At 38.2% G+C, this 20969-nt stretch overlaps 1 protein-coding gene across 5 annotated transcripts in view; it reads left to right on the plus strand.

Annotated features, from left to right (window-relative positions):
• Nucleotides 1-20969, plus strand: part of RNF144B (ring finger protein 144B) — a 133699-nt gene that overhangs the window by 49314 nt on the left and 63416 nt on the right. For 2 of the 5 annotated variants that reach the window (XR_010376818.1, XM_031435144.2), the window contains exon 1: nt 17697-18397. The exons of 2 other annotated variants lie outside the window; for them this stretch is intronic. The gene's annotated coding sequence lies outside the window, so the exon portion shown is untranslated. Of the gene's footprint in view, nt 1-17696; nt 18398-19154; nt 19394-20969 lie in introns of those variants that run through there. One more of the 5 variants, XM_031435147.2, reaches the window with a different exon arrangement.

The following is a 20969-nucleotide window of genomic DNA, read 5'->3' on the forward strand; positions in this document are numbered from 1 at the left end:
TCATCTGACTTAGTCTGTTCTGTACCCATCCTTATCTTTAAGGAAGATGTTATACAGGCATTGTTCATAAGACACCCAGACAAATTTCCTAGTGTTATTAGGCTGGTGATCCTTAGTATTGTTTAATTTTTCCCAACATAAGGGAGCCTTTAAACATAAATGTAAATAGCCTAGTGTTAACCATAGAAGTCCTTCCCGTAATTGAGGGAGGTTATGTTCTTTGGCTGAAATTTGCTTGTTGCCTTGAATGACTTGAGTGACCTTATAAGAAAATTCATATGTATGGCCAGGCTCAGAGCAGGTATTATTAATTGGACAGGTGAGGGGATTCCACTGATCTCCTCTTCAAATAAAGACAGCAGTATCATTGGAATAAGACCTACCCTAGTGACCTCATTTTAACATAATTACCTCTTTAAAGACACTGTCTTCAAGTACAGTTACATTCTGATGTACCAGGAGTTAGGACTTCAACATATGAATTCTGGGAGGACACAAGTCAGCTCATAACACGCCTTAAGGGAGTCTTGGATGCACATTTTCACCAGGCATTAACCAAAAGGGGCAATCATTGCTTATTTTTTTAGTTTATTTTACTAACACTAGCGTCATTGCCATGAGGCAATAGTATGGCTCCTTCAGGTTGATCTGAGACACCAGCAAATGGGGAAGGAGATTTGGAATTAGCTGCTTTGCAGTGGGAAAGCTAGATTAGGTCCCTAACTTGGGGCCAGCGTGAGGCCACTGGGCACCTAAATGGGTCTGCTGCCAAAGAGGCTCGTTTCTTTCTCACCCCATCCAGAGCACTGCATCATGAGCTACATGACTTGAGGGTGGGAAAAGGCAGGGAGAGTGGCAGGTGGGACTCAAGCAGGGCATTAAAGGGTTTTGGATCCTGCTTAACTTTGTTGTGGACTCCATCAAAAGCCCACCTATGAGCCACTGGGAGAGTCTCACCCACCGATGCCCCATCTGTCCCACAGGCACCTCTAGCCCTCAGCGCACGTCACTCATACACTCTCCAACCCTGTGGCCAGCTCCCTGTGTGTGCTCCTCATGCCAGCCGTGAGAATGACCTTTGGTAGATGGCTAGTGAGCATGCACAGAAATCCAGCTCAAATCTGTGGGCCAGAGAGAGACCACAAACTTGAGTTGCAGCACTACTTTGGGGAGCGAAAAAGGGAGGCCGTCAGAACCTGGCCTGTTGCTTTACAGGATTGACAGAAGGCTTACAAGCTTAAGGATTCTGTTACAAGAAGAGCAAGAAGCATGGAGCAGATACATCATAGAAGGTCTAAAAAAGCCTCAGAATCATTAGCAGGGCTGATGGATGGTATTTGTCTCCCAAAGGCAGTTAATAAAGCCTGTAGGAGGTGACTGCTACTTCAAGTGCAATGACAATAACATGAAACTTCAAAGAATATGAAAAATCAAGGAAACATTATACCACCAAGTTCACAATAATCTTCCAGTAACCAGCCTCCAAAAGTAGAAGATCTATAACTTACCTGATAAAGAATTTAAAATAGCTATTTTAACGCATGCCCACTATCTTGAATTTTTAATTTCTTACATGAAAATGAGCACAAATCGTAATTTATATTTACAAAATATTATAAGCTTATTTATCATTTATTGAATATTTACTATATGAAGCATAATCCTAGAAATGAAAGACACACTTTCTGCCCTTACTCACAATTTGATATGGCAGACATACAAGTAAACCAGTGCTTAAAATGTAGTAGGGTAAGGACTGTGGAAGGGCCTGTAAAAACCACCATGGGGAATATGCAAGTACCCTCGCAGACAAGTGGGAATCTGTTGCATTGCATTTCAGTAAGAATATTAACCTGGGTGTGTGGGGTGCTTAATGCAGGTTATCTTTATATGTTGGTCATCCCTAGGGGTACGTTCAGAGACTTACAGAAATGCTAAGTTAAAAAGTTTATTGGGCTATTCAATCCTTGGGGATTCATGGATGGGATTCAGTAGGACCGTACACACTAGGAGATGTGAAAATTTTTGTATTTATGTATATGTGAATCTTCTGAAGGGAGAGCTTATAGCTTGATCATATTCTTAAAAGGGTTTGTGATTTCCATAAGGATTAGAACCATTGCTCTAATGTGTAAGCTGATGGAGGAGGAAGATGAATTGATGAAGAGGTGATCTTGTGGTTAGAATTGCAATTGGGATTTCCCCATTAATTCAAAAATAATCTGTGGTAGATAATAGATTAAAAAGTATTTTAAAATTAAACCACACTTTGCATATACTAGAGTACCTCAGTAAAGATACTTATGTTGAACTATTTCATAAAGTAAAGAACGTAAGAAAAACATCTTTCTGTATTCATATGTTCTGGGTGTTGTGTATAACCCTCCTATTGAGAAGCCATGGCCACCCTACTGCTGTCGCCATGACTACTGCTCCAGTGAATTCTATTAGAAGTTATCATTGAGTTTGTGCTGACCATGTCCACAGGCTCTATGTATGTTTTTCTGATTTTCACAACAACTGTACATGGCAGTTATTGGAGATCAAGCCTCAGAGAGGTTAGGAAAGTGACTCTAGATGAGACAGGTAATACTCAGTGGGGCTAAGATTTGAATTCAACATTGACAGATTCAAAAGTCTTCTGAAAGCTTTTTTCATAGCATGATGATAATTTACTTGATGGTAATGTGGTTTAGTCAAGGTGTTTCTGATCTCAAATAACTGAAATAAATTTGAACTATCTTTAACAAAAAAGGAAAGTTTACTATGAGGACAAGGATTGTTTTAAGGAACTCAAAGAGAGGAAAGCAGCTGGCTTCTGGAAGAAACTGGAACTGAGAGCTGGAAAATCATTTTCTTTCTCCGACTCTTTATCTTCCCTCCTCTCTTGCACATCTGCTTTATTGTTCTCGCTCTGGTTTTTTCTGCTGCTCATATAGATGATGGAATATGGTTACTGTACAGCTTCAGTCAAGCACAGAGATCATCTGTCCCTAAATCCAAATTCCAAATTCCTGGTAGAGGAAATCTGATTGGCTCTGCTTCAGACAGACATCCATTCTGGGTCCAATCAGCTCTAGCGAAGGAGGCAGAATTACATCAGCCAAACATGGCTGCTGTGGGATTTGGAGGCACCATCCTTTCCTGGTAGGAATGTCTGACTCTTGTCTTTTCTCTCTCATCTGGTTTGACTACAGCCGATTCTGGGTGCTCTAATTGTTACATGGAGAAGCCTAACAGTTTCCCCTCCAGGTTTGACCTGTGATTATAGCTCTTTGAAGAGAAAAGAAGACTAGGATAGGCTTGGCCATTGTGTTGTGATATCAGTGATCATCCCCATTTGAGGTACATCGTCATTGTCCCCTCAGTCTTACTCGTCATAGCTCAGTTCCCTTTACACAGACATACACACACTTACATAGGAGTATGGTTACAGTTTCTGCTCCAAAGAAACTTGCCTCCTTGGAACTTAACTTTTGCCTTAAGCTGCAATGGCAGCAATTCCACTGACTGCCAATATAAAGGGAATAAAACCCTCCTCCAACCTTCTGTCTTTACTGTCCCTTTAGAGATCATGTTAAGAGTCCCTTCCCCAATAGTCACTACTTATCAAGAAGTGAGTCCAGTTACTCTCACTGGGCATAGTGAGAAGAATAAATCCACCTAGGGCTCTTAGGAACAGGTGGTGGTCACCAACTCCTTGCTCAGTTCAAACAGCTTCTCAGGAAGGAGGTCAGATCTCAGCACCCAGTTATACACATGTGTACTTTCTATACATTCTTCTGCAGCTGTAAAGAGAAACTCAAGGGGAAACGTTTATTGTTACATTTTTTTTGTAGATGACCCAAACTTGTGAATATTAAGTGTTCCAAAAGTTTGTTTGCAGGTCAGTGGTTTAGAACTTGGAACTCATTTTACTATGGAAACAATATGGTACTTGCTAGTTTAGGTTTCTAGCCAAACTATAAATGATCCTTTGGTCTACAGCAGAGCTGAAATGGTCTCCTTGCCCTAAAAATTAGAGTCTGGACTCTTCTATGTCTAAAGCCCTGAATTCACTAGCTTCCTAAATACTAACTCTCCTACATTTCTCTAAAGTTTGATGCTATCTGGACTTTCCATTTTTTTTCTCACTCTAAAGAAAGCAGAGAGAAACCATGGAGGTGTGTGGGTGGTTGATAGTTGTGGGTGCCAGGTATTGAAAGATGCAGTCGGACTAGATGGCAGAAAAGGGAGGGTAGGGTGGAGAGCAGTGAGTTGGACATCCTTAGTGACTCCCGTAGGAAAAACAGGGAAGTCTGGGGAGGAGGAGCAGAGAGGGAAGAATCATGAGTTGCAACATTTGATAAACAGATATTGTCATTCGTTAGTCAATGCCTGTGTGTAAAATATTTATGAACTATTTTTTCTTATATGCAGTTGAGTTGTTCTTTCCCTTCGAGTAGCCTGTAGTAAAATTAATAATGAATTTTACAGTATTCCCCATTTGTTTAGCGGATTCCTGAGTTCACCTCCCTGGGGTGAGGCAGGATGACTGCATAGAAGTCCAGCCAGACAACGGGAAGGTGTGCATGGCCGTGCTATGTAATCACTGTGTGCCTTCGTGGGGCTCTTGCATTCATGGCTTTAGCAGATGACTTCATCCCCTTTTTTGACTTGGACCCAGACAACTTCACATTCTCAGCGAAACAGATGAACAACAAGGGTGAAACAGGATCTTGTACTAAAATAGTCTTTGAGTTATACTCTTTGACCACTCACACTTCCAGGAAACTTGCCCTTTCCTTCTTGCAGAAGGTGATGCTGAGAAGTAACCTACTCAGAGTTGCTGAATTCTCTTCTCAATGTATGCTTCTTTGTTCTCGGTTGAGATTAGGCTTTTGCTAAGATTAGGAGTATTGCTGTCTAATTTGTTTTGGCACAACACCTGACTTTTTGCCTAAAGTAGGTGTTTAAAAAAAATAGAATGAAAAGTTTTACACCAACCTTCTGTTTCTGTCCTACTTCCAGAAAAGATCCTGATGGGTGAACAAGGGGAGCTTTATTCCACCTGTAAGTTGGTTTTGGGGAAGCAAGAGTGTTGGAACAGGAAATCACTTGACTTGGTTCTTCGTTCTAGTTCAAGTTATGCCGATAACTGCTTGTTTGACCCAAGGAAAGTCAGTTCATTTTTCAGTGCTCAGTTTTCTCATCTGTAATTGTACAACTTCAGTTGAAAGGTGGTTGTGTGTATTCAATGAGAGGATGTTTGTGAAGGCACTAAGTTGATGCCACATTGCTATAGCAACCTAGGTTTTGATTAGTTTTTAGAGGTTAGAACTATCCTTACTCTATAACAGAACAGTTTGTATCATAATATATTGTAGCAAGGATTAATTCATTTAAAGATTTATTTATAAACCTACGGTATTGTGCTCAATGCCTTTTACTCAGTCCTTCTAGGAGAGGGGTGATAATGTTCACTCCTTTGTCATTTCATCCTCCATTTTAGTTTCTTGAATGCAGTTTAAAATAAAGCATAGCATAGTTCAGGGCATGGTGTGGATCTCAGTGCCTCGGCTTACGTGGGGGCACTTACTGCTACCATGTTTTCTGATAAGTGGCGTAAGCTGTTGTGATATCAACATCTGGAGCAACTGGAACTGTTAAACTGAAACTATCAGCATGAACTGGGCAGGTGGCCACCCACGTTTACCGCATTCTTTTGAGGATGATGGTGTCTGATTTCTGCTCCTTCATTTCCAGTTTCAGTAGCTGTAGGCACGTACTGCAACATCTATGTTGTCCAAGGTCCTCTAGGAACCTGTGTAAAAATTGCAGATTAAAAAAGATTGGAATATGAAAACGAATATACGTATGTCTATGCGTGACTGCGACACTGCTGTATAACAGAAATGGACACATTGTAACTGATGGCACTTCAATTAAAGAAGAAGACTTGAATTTTTTTCTCAGGATTTTAGTAACTATGTAATAATACTGGTCAGTCTGAAAACTTTTGTCTCTGTTGGACAAAGAGGATATAATTTTGGATTGGTGGTTTTCCACATAACCACTGAAGAGAGTTTCAGCCTGTCTGTCTGCGTTAGGTCATAGGAAAGGAAGACAGAGTCTTGTCAAGGGCCCCCTATTCCCTGCTCACCTCATATCTGTTTGGTATGTTACTGTCTTACATGACTGAACAATTTATCTTTATTCCCTAATGCCTGTCAGAGCAGTCATAAAATACCCTTTTGGTCTTTACATAAAATTTGAAAGTTTTAACATGTCACTAATAAGCCTCTTTGGGTTTAAGAAAGCACTGGGTATTAACAACAATTAGGAATAAAGTTAGGATTGACTTTCTATGATTGTTGTTTGCTTCTATAGTAGCTTGAACAAGTTTAAAAATGAGTCATTTTAAAGTTTTTTTTTTTAAATCAAATGCCTTGGCTGGAGCAATTTTTTCTGCCATCAGCACAGCTAATCTGTTGTCCATCTGTCTACCTGTGCCCATGCAATAGCTTTTTCCCAGCCTCCTCCTTGTTGGCTTTTCCCACTTCTACCCATTAAACTCTTCCTGTCCTGCAGGGCGGGGCTCCACAGCTGCCTTCCTGGATCCGGGTGGCACTGCTCTGACTGGTATATGTGACTCTCTTTTCCTACACTGCTTGAAGTCTTATGTTTTATTTATATTTGTATTCCCAGCACCTAATAAAGAACCTGGTAGGTAATAGGAGCTTAATAAATGTTTACTGAATGAAGGAATGGGTGCTCTAATAGAGTAAGAGCTCTGTACTAAGGAAGACCAGAGGATGCCCTCTAACCGGATGGGGGAGGAGGTAGGTGGAGGGAGGTGTCCCAGAAAAGATACATTTTGAGTGACATTTTGGGAGATGAAGAACTATTCATCAGGTGAAAAAGGTGGGGGAAGAATGACCTGGGCAAATAGAGAATCATTTGTGAAATGGAATTTGTGAATGAGATAAACAACAAGTTTCTACTGTATAGCACAGGGAACTATATTCAATATCTTGTAGTAACTTATGGTTAAAAAGAATTTGAAAATGAATATATGTATGTTCCTATATGACTGAAGTATTGTGTGTACACCAGAAATTGACACATTGTAAACTGACTTTACTTCAATAAAAAAATACATATATATTAAAAAAAAAAGAAATTCGGAGTGCCTGAAAATAGCTTAGCATGGCTGAAGCTTAGATGTAAAGTGAAAAGGGCAGAAGGTGAATCTAAAAAAGAAGGCGGGTTATATGTTACCTTGAATTTTGTGCCAATTAAATTATTTAGGTTATTAGTCAGAATTACCTTTGTGATGCATTGGTTGTATAATACAAGGTGGGATTAATCTCATGAGGTCATTTGATTAATACTTAGGTAACAATTTAATTAATTCTTAGCTAACAATTATTTCAAAGTAAATGGATTGGTATATCGGCCCCTGTTTGAAACAAAAGTTTGCTGAAATCACAGCCTGCAATCTTAGAAGTTTTAATGGATTCTTCCTAACTTAGAGGTCAAAATACTGGAGTCTTAATTTAACCCTCAATGGAGTATATCACGAGAGAACTCTATAGCCAAACTTATGTTTTTGTGAGCCTTTTCTGTATATCAGTTACTAACCAATTTAATAATGCAAGTAGATAAACAAATTATTTTCTATAATGATGACTTTTCTGAAGATTAAAAGAGATAATGTATGCAAAATGCTTAGTACTAAGTACCTTGCCTGGCACACAGTAGGTGCTCAAGAAGGTAATCTATTTCTTCCTCAAACTCACCAGGCCTGTGGAAGTTTCCACTTTACCTTTCTGAACTTTCAGGAGAAACTTTAAGAAAACAACATCCTGCTTCCAAGTGTATCTTTGCTGAAATAGCTGCTAATTCTTTTGTAAGACTTTGGAATTTCCTTGGTGATTTTAAACAAGATTTCCTCTCTTCAATGTGCTCATTGTCTGAGCCTTAGGTCACCAAGACTGATCTGATTTGAGCACAGAATCTTCAAAGCTTTGGTGGGACTAAATATTTTAACAGTTACTTGCATTTAAAATAGTTCTAGCCTCTTTCAACTCCTGATTTCAGTGAATCATGCTGAGGCACTCTTGACGTGCAAGGTAAATGTGTTTCTCTTGGATTTGTAGATGGACAGCAGGTCTGCCTGATGCTAAGGACTGCCCTATTGATAACGAGGAGGAATTGAGATGGCATGTTGAAAATGAACACTTAAGCGAGGTGCTTGCTGGGCACCATTCAGAAGTATTGCATGTCTTTGGTTTGTTTTGATTAAATTCCTAGGTGATACAATCATCTGGCTGTTAAAAATAATTAATTGCCTTGTTTTCTACCTCAAGCTGTGATGGTTCCAGATTTGCAAGTTAGAATTCTTTTGTAACATGAGCCATTGTTACTACTTGGAGTTAGCCTTCAGGTAAGCAGGGCAGGTTACCTGGTCACATCACCAAGTCACCTTTCAGGGAGCATTTCTTTGGAGATGTGCAACTTTCCAAACCCTAGTTACTAGAAATAGAATTAATAAGCTACTTTGGCCAAAAACAAGCAAAACTATAACAAATATAAAAAGTAGAGTTTTTTTAAGATCACATTCCCTCATCATAACCCAATTAAATTAGAAATTAATAATAAAACTATGACCCCCCCAAACCTCTTGGAAACTAAGAAATGCTCTCCCAGATAAACTTTTGATAAAAGAATAAAAACAAAGAGAAAGCAATAAAAAATTACACTTTATATCTAAATCTTTAGGGCATAGCATATAACCAAAACTTTACTCAAAGGGAAACTTTTAACTATATATATATATATAATTTATATATATATATATATAAAACTATATTTATATATATATATAAATTATTTATCTATATATTTTTAATTTTTTGGGGGGGAGGCAATTAGGTTTTTATTTACTTATTTTTAATGGAGGTGCTGGGGATTGAACCCAGGACATTGTGCATGCTAGGCACACACTCTACCAGAGCTATAACTGCACATATAACTCATTATTTCTTTCAAACAAACTGCAATAGAAATAGAAATAATTGCCAAATTTTACAAATATTTTTTCTACATTCACTAAATAGTTGAACCTACAACATTTTTGTGATGAAGCTGCTGTTGAATATAAAAAATCCTTCAGCATGCAGTATGAGTTTTCTCTTTTTGGAGTCCATTGTGAGTCAGATTTTAGAAATGTTTTGAGTCTTTGAAGAACTGCTTTGTAAATCAATGCCCGTGGATAGTATTGACTGTTTTTTGCAAAGAGTCTTCTAATTTTGGCTTGACTTTTGTTTGAAACCAGTTGGAAATTTTTAATCAAAGCTAACAGAGCAAGAAAAATATTCAGCTTTTGAAGCTGTACAAATTGCAGTTATGGAACACAAAGCTTGTAAATAGGAAGGCACTAGAATTTACCCTTAGAAATACAAGGTAGGAACTGAGCAAATTAAATAAGAACTCAAATGCGGTATACAGGATTTAATTTTGAAATTTTGTAGTTGCATGTGGAATATCTGGACTTGTGGGAAGAATCTTTTCGTAGAAGTACTATTGCTGATAGGAAAAATTTGTTTTTAATCAGAATTCAAAATAGATTGAAGACCTGTCATTTCAGGGTATCTAATTTTGGTGAAACTAAAAAGGATCATAAATAAATACAATTTAATTGATGTGTTTGGTTTGTATCAATATTTCTCAAAGGTGTTACATGCACAAACGCAGTGTCTTTATAAATGCTTTTCATGAGAGAACTTAGAAAAATACTCTATTTAGTAGAATTCTCATAATTAATTCATAAGAGAATTAAGAAAATACTCCATTTAGTAGAATTTTCTCTGAGCTTACTAGGTACTTGAGCACTCAGGAGAGTATCTTCTCAATTAAAAATATTAAGGTCTATAGAAAAGAGTAAATTGAAGGTGTCAATGATTTCATATTTTTCAACTATGAAATGTGCCTTTGAAGGAATTTTTATTTAAAAAAGATCATATTGATAATATAACATCCTTCATAGACAGAGCAATGACCCAGTATTAGTGACAAACTGATTAAAGTACTTGAATATCTGCCAAGAATAATTTTCCTTGTCATATTTTTAATATTAAGATAAGTAACATACAGAAGTTTTTAAAAATTAATAAATACAAACTTTTTTAAGTTTTATTTTTGAAAACAATTTTTGAATTGAACTATTTTCTCAGTCTACCAATATAATAAAACCAGTTATTTTGTCAATTAATGTATATTTTAAAAGTTATGCAGTTTTAATTGTTTATTAGCTGCTTCTTTTATTCTCAGAGTGTCCTGGTTCGAATAAAGAATTTTATGGTCATTCTGTCTTTAAAAGTCAGGTAATTGCAATGTTATTTAAACTTTTCCAGATCATAGAAAAAGACAAGGATCTCCCCAATTCACATTATAAAGCCAGTATACCTTTAATACCAGTATCAGACAATACAGTATGATCAAGAAGGTATTATTCCAGGAATGTAAATTTGGTTCAGTATCAGAAAACCCAGGCACCCAATCCATTATACCAAAATTTAAAAAGATAACATGATCATATAATAATTGCTAAAAAGTCATTTGGTAAAGTTTAGTACTATTCCTAACTAATAAAGCTCTTAAATAGAAGGACACTTTTTAGACATAATAAAGACTATTTGTGAAAAACTAACAACAAATTTCATTATAGATGGCAAAATACTAAAACCAATTAAATAAGGATCTCGATTAGAATGCCTATGAGCAGCATTTTTATTTATCATTATCTTTTATGTCCTAGAAAATGAAGTGAGACAACAAATTATATTGCTGACATATTTACTAGAAAAGAAGAGATAAAATCTTTTTCTCTTGCTGATACGATATGACTGTATACAAACCCTCAAAAATGAGACTAAATTAAAAAAAAAACAGCCACTCTAGTAGAATTAATAAAATATTTGGGGAGATGGCAGGGATGCAAGATAAATGTATAAATTGAAAGCTTTTCCCTATTCTAGCAATAAGCACTAAGAAATGGGAGGAAATGCTTCCTTAAATAATATAATAAAACCATAAAAGTGTATAATATATACATTTCCAGTAATTCAAAAACACACTGACAACCTGGGTTTTTAAAAATTGTGTATGATGATCATAAAGTTTTATGTTGATAAATGCCCCATTGTAGCCCAGAAAAGTGTGAAAAATAAGAATGCTATAAAGTCACTATAATCAAAATAGTATTGGCCTAGAAATCAACAGATTGACTATTGGCAGAGAATACATTCAAAAATAGATAATTCAGAATAGATCATTCAAAATATAGAAAACTGAGTATTTGATACATGTTGCAGGGCAGTTCAGTGAGAAAATCCTGGATTACTTAATAAATTGTTCTGATGATAGGTAGTTCTCTGGATAAGCTGTAACAGGATTCATCATATACTATTTACAGATAATTCCTTGATGGATTAAAGACATTAAGCTCAAAAATCTCACAAGAGAATCTAGAGAAGCCCACATACACTGTCTAAAGCTTGGGAAACCTCTTTAATCAAGACTGGAACCCCCAAAAGCTATGTGAGAAAAGTCAGGCACATCAGAATATATACCATCAAAAACCATTTCATGGAAATAGTAACAAAATAAATCAATAGACGTCAGCTCTGTCTGGGAAAAGTCTTTGTAAAATATATTGCAGGCAAAATGTTAATGTCTATAATTTACAAAGAGCTCTTGTGAATAGACAGGGAAAGTATAAACTCTTCTAAAGCAAAATGGACAGAGAAAATGAATAGACAGTTCCCAGAGCTAAGATAAGTGGCTTATGTGTCTGCGTGTATAGCATACGTCAGCGTGATGCAGTGAGCACAAAGAAAAATGTTTAGAAGACACCATAGGCTGTTAACATTGATACGTGGGTGAATAAGGGGCTGATGAGAGTAGAAAATGAGAAAAATATTATGACACCCTTCTCACAGACTACTGCCAGACATATAAATAATTAGAGTGCTCCGTAAATTCCATGGTCGAGGAATAAAGAGAGAGCTGAGTTGGAGGAGGGAAGAAAGAGAAGCCTGTGTATCTGATTAGAGACACCCTGGGCAATAGATTATTAAAGATTATTTTCTTCACTGCTGACCTCATGAGATCATTAATTACCTACAGCTAGTGATGGTGACTTCCGTGAGATAGGTATAGTTATGCAGGTCAGGTGTAATGTGAGTTTAAAAATCATTGTGAGGCCTTTGGGAAAAGGCACATTGCAACAAAAGTAACATGACTTCAGTTATTGCTTATTTAAACTGATCTTCATATATTTAATCTGAGTATGATTCCTTGCCAGAGGCCAAGGGGACTGAGAAAGATCCTCTTAGGGAACACTGATGTCTAAGAAGGACCTCTCTGAGATTTCTTTTGTTAGAAATGCAAGCATTGTGGTACAGAGGCTATGGGTTTTGCTACAATTGTTATTACCTAGAAAAGTCCCTAAGGGGTTCCTTGTGAGGACTGTGGCCATGTCCTCTGGGGGGATGTATTGAAACAACAGCAAACCCTCTTATGACCTTCTGAGGAGGATGTAGAGGACTTCAGGTGGCACATGGTAGATGTGGGAGGCAAACAGACTTTCCCAGTGGAGGGAATTTTTTTTTTCCCCTCTTATAAAATAGTGTTGCATCCTTGCCTCTCAAGGTACCTGCACTGCTCCATCCAGCAATCATGCAGCCCGGGCATCCATGTCCTTCACTTTGGTTTCTGTGATCTGTTGCAGATGATAGTATTTGTTAGTTTTGTCTGACTTCTGGTTTCCAGGGGACTTTATAATTCACTTTTTTTCTGGAAGAGGTGGGAGATGAAGGAGAGGGAGAAGGCAGAAAAGAAGGGACTCAGCCATCTATATCATAGAGAAAACCTAAGTTTTTAAGGTGTGTTTCAAAATAAAAGTCCCACTCTGGAAAGTCAGCATTTATAATATTCCCACATATGGGTAATGTGGTCCTTGTAGATGGGACTCTTAATGCCAAGAATAAAATTCCTCATGATTTAAGCCAAGAAATAGTTTGACTTTTATTTCAGCTGAGTCCTTTTATCTATGTGGAATATATATGGATGCACAGGACTGGGTCCTCATTTTCTATAAACCAGTTGGTACTTTGGCTGGGATGACAATTTATGGGAACATTGGGGTTTTTTTTTCATTGCTTGTCTGATATGCAAGAATTTGGAGGAGATAATATTAGTAGAAAGACTCATGCAAAGTTTGCAAGCATAAGGATTCTCAAGACTATTTCATCTGACTCTTCGGTGGAGAATTTTAATTCAGGGCTAATGCAGTCATTTCTTCTAGTCAGGTGAATTTCTAGAGTGCTGAGTTCCATTTTCTCATCGGTCCGTAACCCTGGCTTGCTGGTGGAGTTATGTGTAGGATGTTAAGGGTCTCGTTCAGCTCTCTGCCTCGAGTTATGATGGGCTCTTGTGTGAAACAGTGGTGATGGCAGTTTTTCTTATTGGGACCCAGCTGGTTTTGACTCACTCTGTGAGATGCCGAGATGCTCTTGCATGTATGAAATAGAACCAAAATGACACTCCTCCAGCTTTTTGAAAACTTTTGTTATCAAGTTGGATGTAGCTGGGTGATCATTTCTAGGTCATATTTTGACTTTCTGTGTGGTTTGACCACCATGCCACCCCGAAGGAATCTCTGGCATAGTTTCTATCGTAGTCTTTTGTCATGTTCTCAGTCTCATTTTGTATTGTGTGTTATTTTTAGTTCTATACTCAATACCCTCAATAAATGTTGAGTTTATGTATAAGATGAGCATTGTTAGATACAACAGAAGAATGTGAATGAAATAGTAGCTGTTTGGAAATGAGAAATGGCCAAATTGTCAGTGGCAGAACACCATGACCTTTGCCTTAAATCTTTTCCTGTGAAGAGAGAATTGCACCTGTTGGAGAAGGTGGTTTCCCAATACTTGTGTTCTTTCACCTGATTTCTTGAAACTAAACAAATCATTAGAAACATTTTTAAAAATGTCTTAGTGCAAGATATAATTAAGATGTCAAGTCTAAGGTATGTGTTACCAACTTACATACCAAGGTAGAAAAGAGTGATTTTAGTAGCATCAGAATGAATCTTGATTTTTCTTTATATTAATTATAATGATTTTTTAAAAAAGAAATTCCATTTGTTGATTTCTTGCTTTTGTAGGACTACAATGTATTTATATATATGTGTGTGCATATATATATAATATATTACATATTACATAATATGTATTACATAAGTATCTTATACATATCTAGTAATTAGGTTTCTATATTTATTTTTTGGCTTCATAAGTATGCTTTAGATTTATTTTGGTCTTGCTTTTATATGACTTTAGGTATGTTACAAGTTAATACAATTCCTACGGTTTGGATTACTTAACCATTAATGTCAAGATTTTGTTTTCCTTTTCTTTAGGAAAGTCTGTAGTTGCGGTTAGGAAATTCTCTATTGTGATGAAGGTCAACATGACTGCAATCTCTGGTGAACAATTTGTAATAGCACGACTATCATTGCTCAGAAAGATGAAAAATATTTTTGTAGACTGTAGTGACTGGATTTTACTTCTCAGTCTGTGATATCAAATGTTACATTGACTTTTCTAGTCTAAAAGAAGCAGTTCCTTCTTAGGCTTATATGAGGGATCCTCTTTTACCTACCTTTAAAAAAAAAAAACAAAATCCAAACTGGTGTTCCTTTGAATTCTCTTTTCTGATCATCTTCTCTTTTTTCTCTCCTTTTCCCTTCCTTCTAAGATGAATGACATTGACTGTATCAGGCCAGGCTGAACCTGTCCAGCTGAACAGGTTGTGTACTGCACAATTTCAGGAGGTGCCATTCACTGCCCCACCTTCAAGACTGGTATAGTGCCACCAGACACAAACTAGCTACTTTACAAACCTCTCACTGAGCCTCACAACTACCTATGAGATGAATATCATCATGCCTATTTTATGCATGAGTTTGGGTATGTTAAATAACTTGTTTAAGGTTACATAAAAATGAGTGGGTGATAAGAGTGTGTATTAGATGGAAAGCCCCTTCTTCCCTCTTTGTAATCTCATCCACAGGCACCACCTAAATGATGGCAATTCCTAAAAGACCCTCTACCCCAGATCTCTCTGGACAAGTCTTCTATGTGTCCCAGAGACACTTAGGATCCTGCAGGATTTAAATTGAATCATCATTTTCCTGATGGCTACTTCTCCTTTATTCTCATTCTGAGTTAGAGGTGCCAGCAGCTTGAGCAGTTCTCTCTCCTTCATCCTCTACATCCAATCAGATATCAGGTCCCATCAGTTCTGTTTCAGAAATCTCTCTCCATTTGTTCATTTCCTTTCCATGCCCGTTGGCACTAAATTAGTCCAGGCCCTCATTCTTTTATTGTGAATGCATCTGCTCTGTCTGAATTTGAAAAGTGTCACCTAAAATCTGACATCTCTAGGCATTTGCTCTGGCTGTTGCCTTTGACTGGTTCACCTTTCTCCACCTTCCATACTTGGCTACTTGAAGCCTCAGCTTTAAGTTACTTTCTCAGGGAAGCCTCCCATGGTTCTTTTCACCAACCCCCTTCCTTTAGTTAATTTTTTCTCTGTGGTCCTGTGTTCGTCTCTTGTATCACATATGTACACATTATAGTACCCTGATAATTTACTTGCTTGTCTGACTCCTTCCCTGGACTGAGAGCTCTTTGAGGACAGGGGCCGTGTCTAACTTATGTCTGTCTTCTCAGCATCTAGCCACTTGTCTGGAGGAGATCAATACATGCTTGCGAAAATGAATGCTCACTGTGTATTCATTAGGCAGATCTGAAAGAGTATTTTTTTAAATATGCAACTTGCATGTTTTATTTTATTATTATTTAAAGAAATTGAAGTATAGTCAGATTCAATGTGTTCATTTTTGATTAAGATAGCTTTGTAATACAGTTTGAAATCAGGAAGTGTGATTCCTCCAGCTTTGTTCTTTCTCAAGAGTGCTTTGTCTATCTGGGGTCTTTTGTGGTTCTGTAAAAATTTTAGGATCGTTCTATTTCTGTGAAAAATGCCATTGAAATTTTGATAGAATTGCATTGAATCTGTAGATTGCTTTGGGTAGCATGGACATTCTAAGAATATTAATTCTTCTAACCCATGAGCATGGAATGTTTTTCCATTTATTTGTGTCTCTTCAGTTTCTTTCATCAGTGTCTTATGGTTTCAGTGTATAGGTCTTTAACCTCCTTGGTTAAATTTTATTTTTATTACAGATCTGAAAGAGTTGTTCACATAATACTACCGCGTTCTACATGTTTATTTAGTCTTATTAAAATTTGCAGTTTTTATAAACTTGCATGGTTGAAAATAATTAATGCCAATATTATTTAATTATACAATATAATTTTTCTTCCCATTTGCTATTTGCAGCAGCATGATTATTGCTTAACCCACGTTTTCATTCATATTAGTTTCTTCCCTTATCCTGTTGACAAGAGATTATAAGAGATTATAATTTAATTGCATGGTAATTTAAAAAGTAGACTCTGTGTTGAACTTTGGTTTAAGGCACCAAAGTTTTATATTGACACTAATGAAAAAATTAACCTCTTCGAAGGTGCTTTGTTTATCTTTCCTGATTCCTGTCCATCAACAATCGTCACTACACTGAGAAAATACCTTGAGATTGATTATCCCAGAACCTAAGCTTCTGCTAAATTTGAAGTTAGGCATCCATGGGGTGGTTTTCATTAACATAAACCTTTTTCATCTAACACAGATTTAGGTCTAGTTCCAGCTTTGCCCCTGTCTGGTTCAAGCAAGCCACTTAAATCTCCCTGGACATTGGTTTCCTCATTTTTGAAATTAGGTGTTTGGACTAAACTAGCTAGAAGGACTTTTCAAGCTCAAAGAGCCTTCAGTTCTATTATTTGGGGTCCCCACTGTGTGTTCTCTTACCGTCTTATCTCCCTTTCCTTCCCTTTCTCCCCCGCTCGTGGAATGGTCTTCCTGCCTGTCCTATGATCGTCCACAGAGATGCACTGTGTTCTTCAGCACTTGGCTTTGACCTTGAGGTTTTCTTCAACATGGCGAGCTGAGAAGCCGTTTGCTTGTGTCCTTTGGAACGGTGCCTACTGCTGATACTTCACTGGCATGCTCAGATCCCTTCCACAAAGGGCTGTGAGTCCCTTCATTTCAGGAAGCACATTCTTGACCGTGGTTGCAAAAGCAGAGTGAAGTGGCGGAGTGAGCACAGAAAATTCCCTGGTCAGAGCAACAGCCACGTATCTAAATTGCAGCTTTGAACAGATTTGGGATTGTGACTGTGACCCATGGGGGAAGGGGGTGGGTGTGAGGAGTGAGTAGGTATGTAATGTGTTGTAAACATCACACAGACACTAAGTGTCCAGGTTTTGGAGTGAGGAAGGGACATGGTGGTACCCCACAGCTTCTGGATGATTACTTTGTTACATTTTCTTTAACTGGACTACAACCTGTTAGGTTTCTAAGCAGTTCCCGCATAACTTGTTGACAAAGCACTTCAAGCAAAATCATTGTTTCATAAAGGTAAGCTAAGCCAGTCCTGATTTGATTCGCCTGCGTTCTAATTTTATCATTAGACGCAAAAGGACAAATCCTGTACAAGGTGTTCTGGATGAGATGTGCATGGGAAGTGTTTTTACAAGAACAGTTTCCTAGCAAGGTGGGAAGGCAGGTCTGGATTGTTAGAAGTAGAAGCAAGAGGTTTAAAGAGCTGTGAAGGAGGGAGCCAGGTGTCCTAGGAGGACACGTGCAGAGAAGCAGCAAGCTCTGAAGGCCGGTAGGTGAAGTGTCCCAGGCTAGGCAGGATGAAGGACACTAGGGGCTGCTGCTGGCCACCCCGCTCCGGATTTCTGCGGTAGCCGTCCCAGAAGGACAAGAGAGAGGTCCTGAGACGTGGAGCGAGTGCAGGAGGGCTGGACTGCGCTGGCAGCCGGGCTCAGACAGAGTTAAGACTATCACCTGCAGCTGAAGTGAGACCCAGATGGGAAGTAGGAAGTGCCGCGCCTGAGCTTCCTGTATAAATAAACGCGCGGCTGCTGGCGTGCGGCGCCCCACGCTCTGCAAGGTTCCCGGGCATCGCAGCTGCGCCCAAAGGCAGGAGGCGATTATAGGTACTCCTCCTCCTCCTCCGGCCCCATAGGTCTGGGAGCCCGAACCCTGTTGCAGTCTTGCAGAGTGCAAAGCTGTCAGCCGCAGAGCACGGAGGAAGGGGGAGAGAATGGAACAGCTCCTCCTCCCGGGGGTGCGAGCAGCCCTGGCGGACGCTGCGCGCGAGGCAGGCTGCTGAGAAGCCCGGCGGCCGGGTGGAACGTAGCTCTCCTGCCAGGTAGGTTTAGCAAGCTTTTTAAACGCTGCAGGCATTGAGAGACAGCAGTGGTGTTGGGCTAAGAAAAGAAAAAAAAGGACGGGAGACTCACTCTGATACCGTGGTTTTTAGCTTTATTTTCTACCTCCAGTGCTTAATCCATATGGAACTGAATTCATTCTGAATGCCTAAAACACCTGTTAACTTTTAAAAATAGATGTCTTTGTAAAGGTAAAAAGAAACTAGCTTAATTTCTAGCAAAACGGTGTGTATTGTGAATTTCAATATTAGGTCAAACCTCTCAATGTCTTCAGCGGAGACCAGAGTTGGCATAATCTCAGCTGTTTACCTTCTGTTATTTGGAGCAATAGCGACATAGAGAGATATGGATAAGATGTTATGTTATCCATGAGATCTTGGCCATGTATTATGCTGGTTATTTTGTTGTGTAATTGCTGATAAAACTATGAAACTTTGATCCTATACTGCTATTCTCTAGTTTAAGTTAAAATGAAACTGATTTCTGTATCAGCAGAGAAAAGGTATCTTTAGCTTACTCCTTCCAGGGTATCTTTTGTTTTTCTTATTAGTTTAAGGGATTCTGCTGTAAATCTACTCCTGATGCATATACTTCTCATGTTTGGATTTCTCAGAGATTAATTCCCCTTTCTGGGAAAATGTTTTCTGCCTTCATGCTTGCACTATAGTCTTACTTTCTTATTTCTTTCTGCTGCAAGTCTCTTATATTATTAGCTGGGATTTCAGTAGGACTAGCAGTGTTCTTCTAATGTGGTATTTCTGGATGTTTATTTGAACATTGCTAGGTATGAATGAAAGAACAATGTATCTAACATATCTGAAGCAGCCAGTTGGGGGTGTCTAGGGCCCAGAAGCAAAAGAAATGAACTTTGAGATGACTCAGTTTTTAGGGCGTGGGTAAGAGGCAGAAGGAATCCAGCCAGTCTTCACTGAGTTGCTGGCTAATTAAAGTATCTGGCTGCTGCAGCTTTCACTAAGGTGAGTCTTTTAGTCTCCAATCCCTTTCACATCTTATTCCTCTGTTGATCCCTTGTCTCCACTCTCTGTCCAGCCTTCTCAACCGAAGTCCTTTCCATGGATAGCAGTCCCTTAAGTCTGTCAGTCTTTATTTCGTTCCTTTTTTTTTTTTTTTTTTTTTACCAAGGGTTCATTCTTCTTCTTTTTTTTAAATTGATGTATGGTCAGTTATAATATGTCAATTTCTGGTGTACAGCATAATGTCCCAGTCATGCATATATATACATATATTTGTTTTCATATTCCCTTAAGTATTTCTGAAGCTACCTAGTGGATGAGAGAGGGAGAGAAAAAGAAATATATCTATAGCAGAGCCACAAGGCCACGTGGAGATAACTGTATTAGGAAATCCACGCCCACATTTTCAGAAACTCCTGCCTTTTGCACACCTGTGACTGGGATTTTATTCTTTGTGGTGGGCATGAAGTTAGTAAAGTGGGAAAGAAAAAACAAATGATTTCAAAAGTAGCCTCTGACCAATTGGAACTGTCTTGAATAAAGAAATTCATGGTAGAGGAAATGTTAAGAAGATGTCGAACAGCAGAATAATATTGCTTGGCTTTTTATTTAAAACAAAAAGAAAAAAACCTCACCTCCCCCTCCAAAAAACCCAATCACCCTAGATAACTTACTTCTGCAGTACTGTGCTGGAAGTGAGGTTTGAGTGTGGTCAAACACTGTCCATTTACTCAGAGTTTTACAAATATTTACAGTCATCTATGCCAAATATCTTTGTGCCGAGCCCCGAAGGACATTCTCAGCATTCAAAAGGCCCATTCTCATGAATGGTTTCCGTTCATTGGCAATTTAAAGGCATCCAGGCTTCCAAACTAGGTCAGTTTAAGACATGTCTTTTTTTAAACATAATAATTAGTTTTTGGATCTCCCAGGTTATGAGCCAGGTTTTCAGAGCCAAACCCTACAACAGAGAGAAAAGTATGCTCTATCAGAAAGAAAAAAGCTCATTTTAACTAGATAGTAAGGCCATTTAGCTTTCTGGAAACCATCTTTTGCTTCAATAATACAAACACTTTTAATCTGAGAAAGTTTACTTAAATTTTCCTTTAAAAAAAGTTGTTTTAGTATTTTAGATGTTTAGGAACATTTTTAAGGGCATCAGAATCATTTCTCTGTACTGTTTCTGCTAGCCCTAGCTTCTCAGTTTCCCCTGGCTTTGACTTATGACTTTACTTTCTTGTTAAGTGAGGTTCTTAGTGTTTGAAATCTCTGGTTTGAGGTAGAGGTCAGGAATCATGCTGAACCCAGGTGCTGGTGGAGGAACAAAGTCCACACAGTTTTGGAACTAAACCTACTTTGTGCAACTGATTATTTTGGAGATGGGAATTGGGCCAATCGGAGCTTTGGGGAGTAGATATCTGTAGCCTGAGTACTGAGACTTTTTTCGGGGATGTCTGCCTTAATTTATTGAAGTGCCTTAGCAACAGCAAATTATCAATATTTTCAGCTTTTGAATTGCTGGAAGTGAATATGGATGTGAATCAGGCCCTGAATATTTTTTCTCCTCCATGTACATTAG

Source organism: Camelus dromedarius, chromosome 19 (assembly GCF_036321535.1).
Source record: "Camelus dromedarius isolate mCamDro1 chromosome 19, mCamDro1.pat, whole genome shotgun sequence".
Taxonomy (NCBI): Eukaryota; Metazoa; Chordata; class Mammalia; order Artiodactyla; family Camelidae; genus Camelus; species Camelus dromedarius.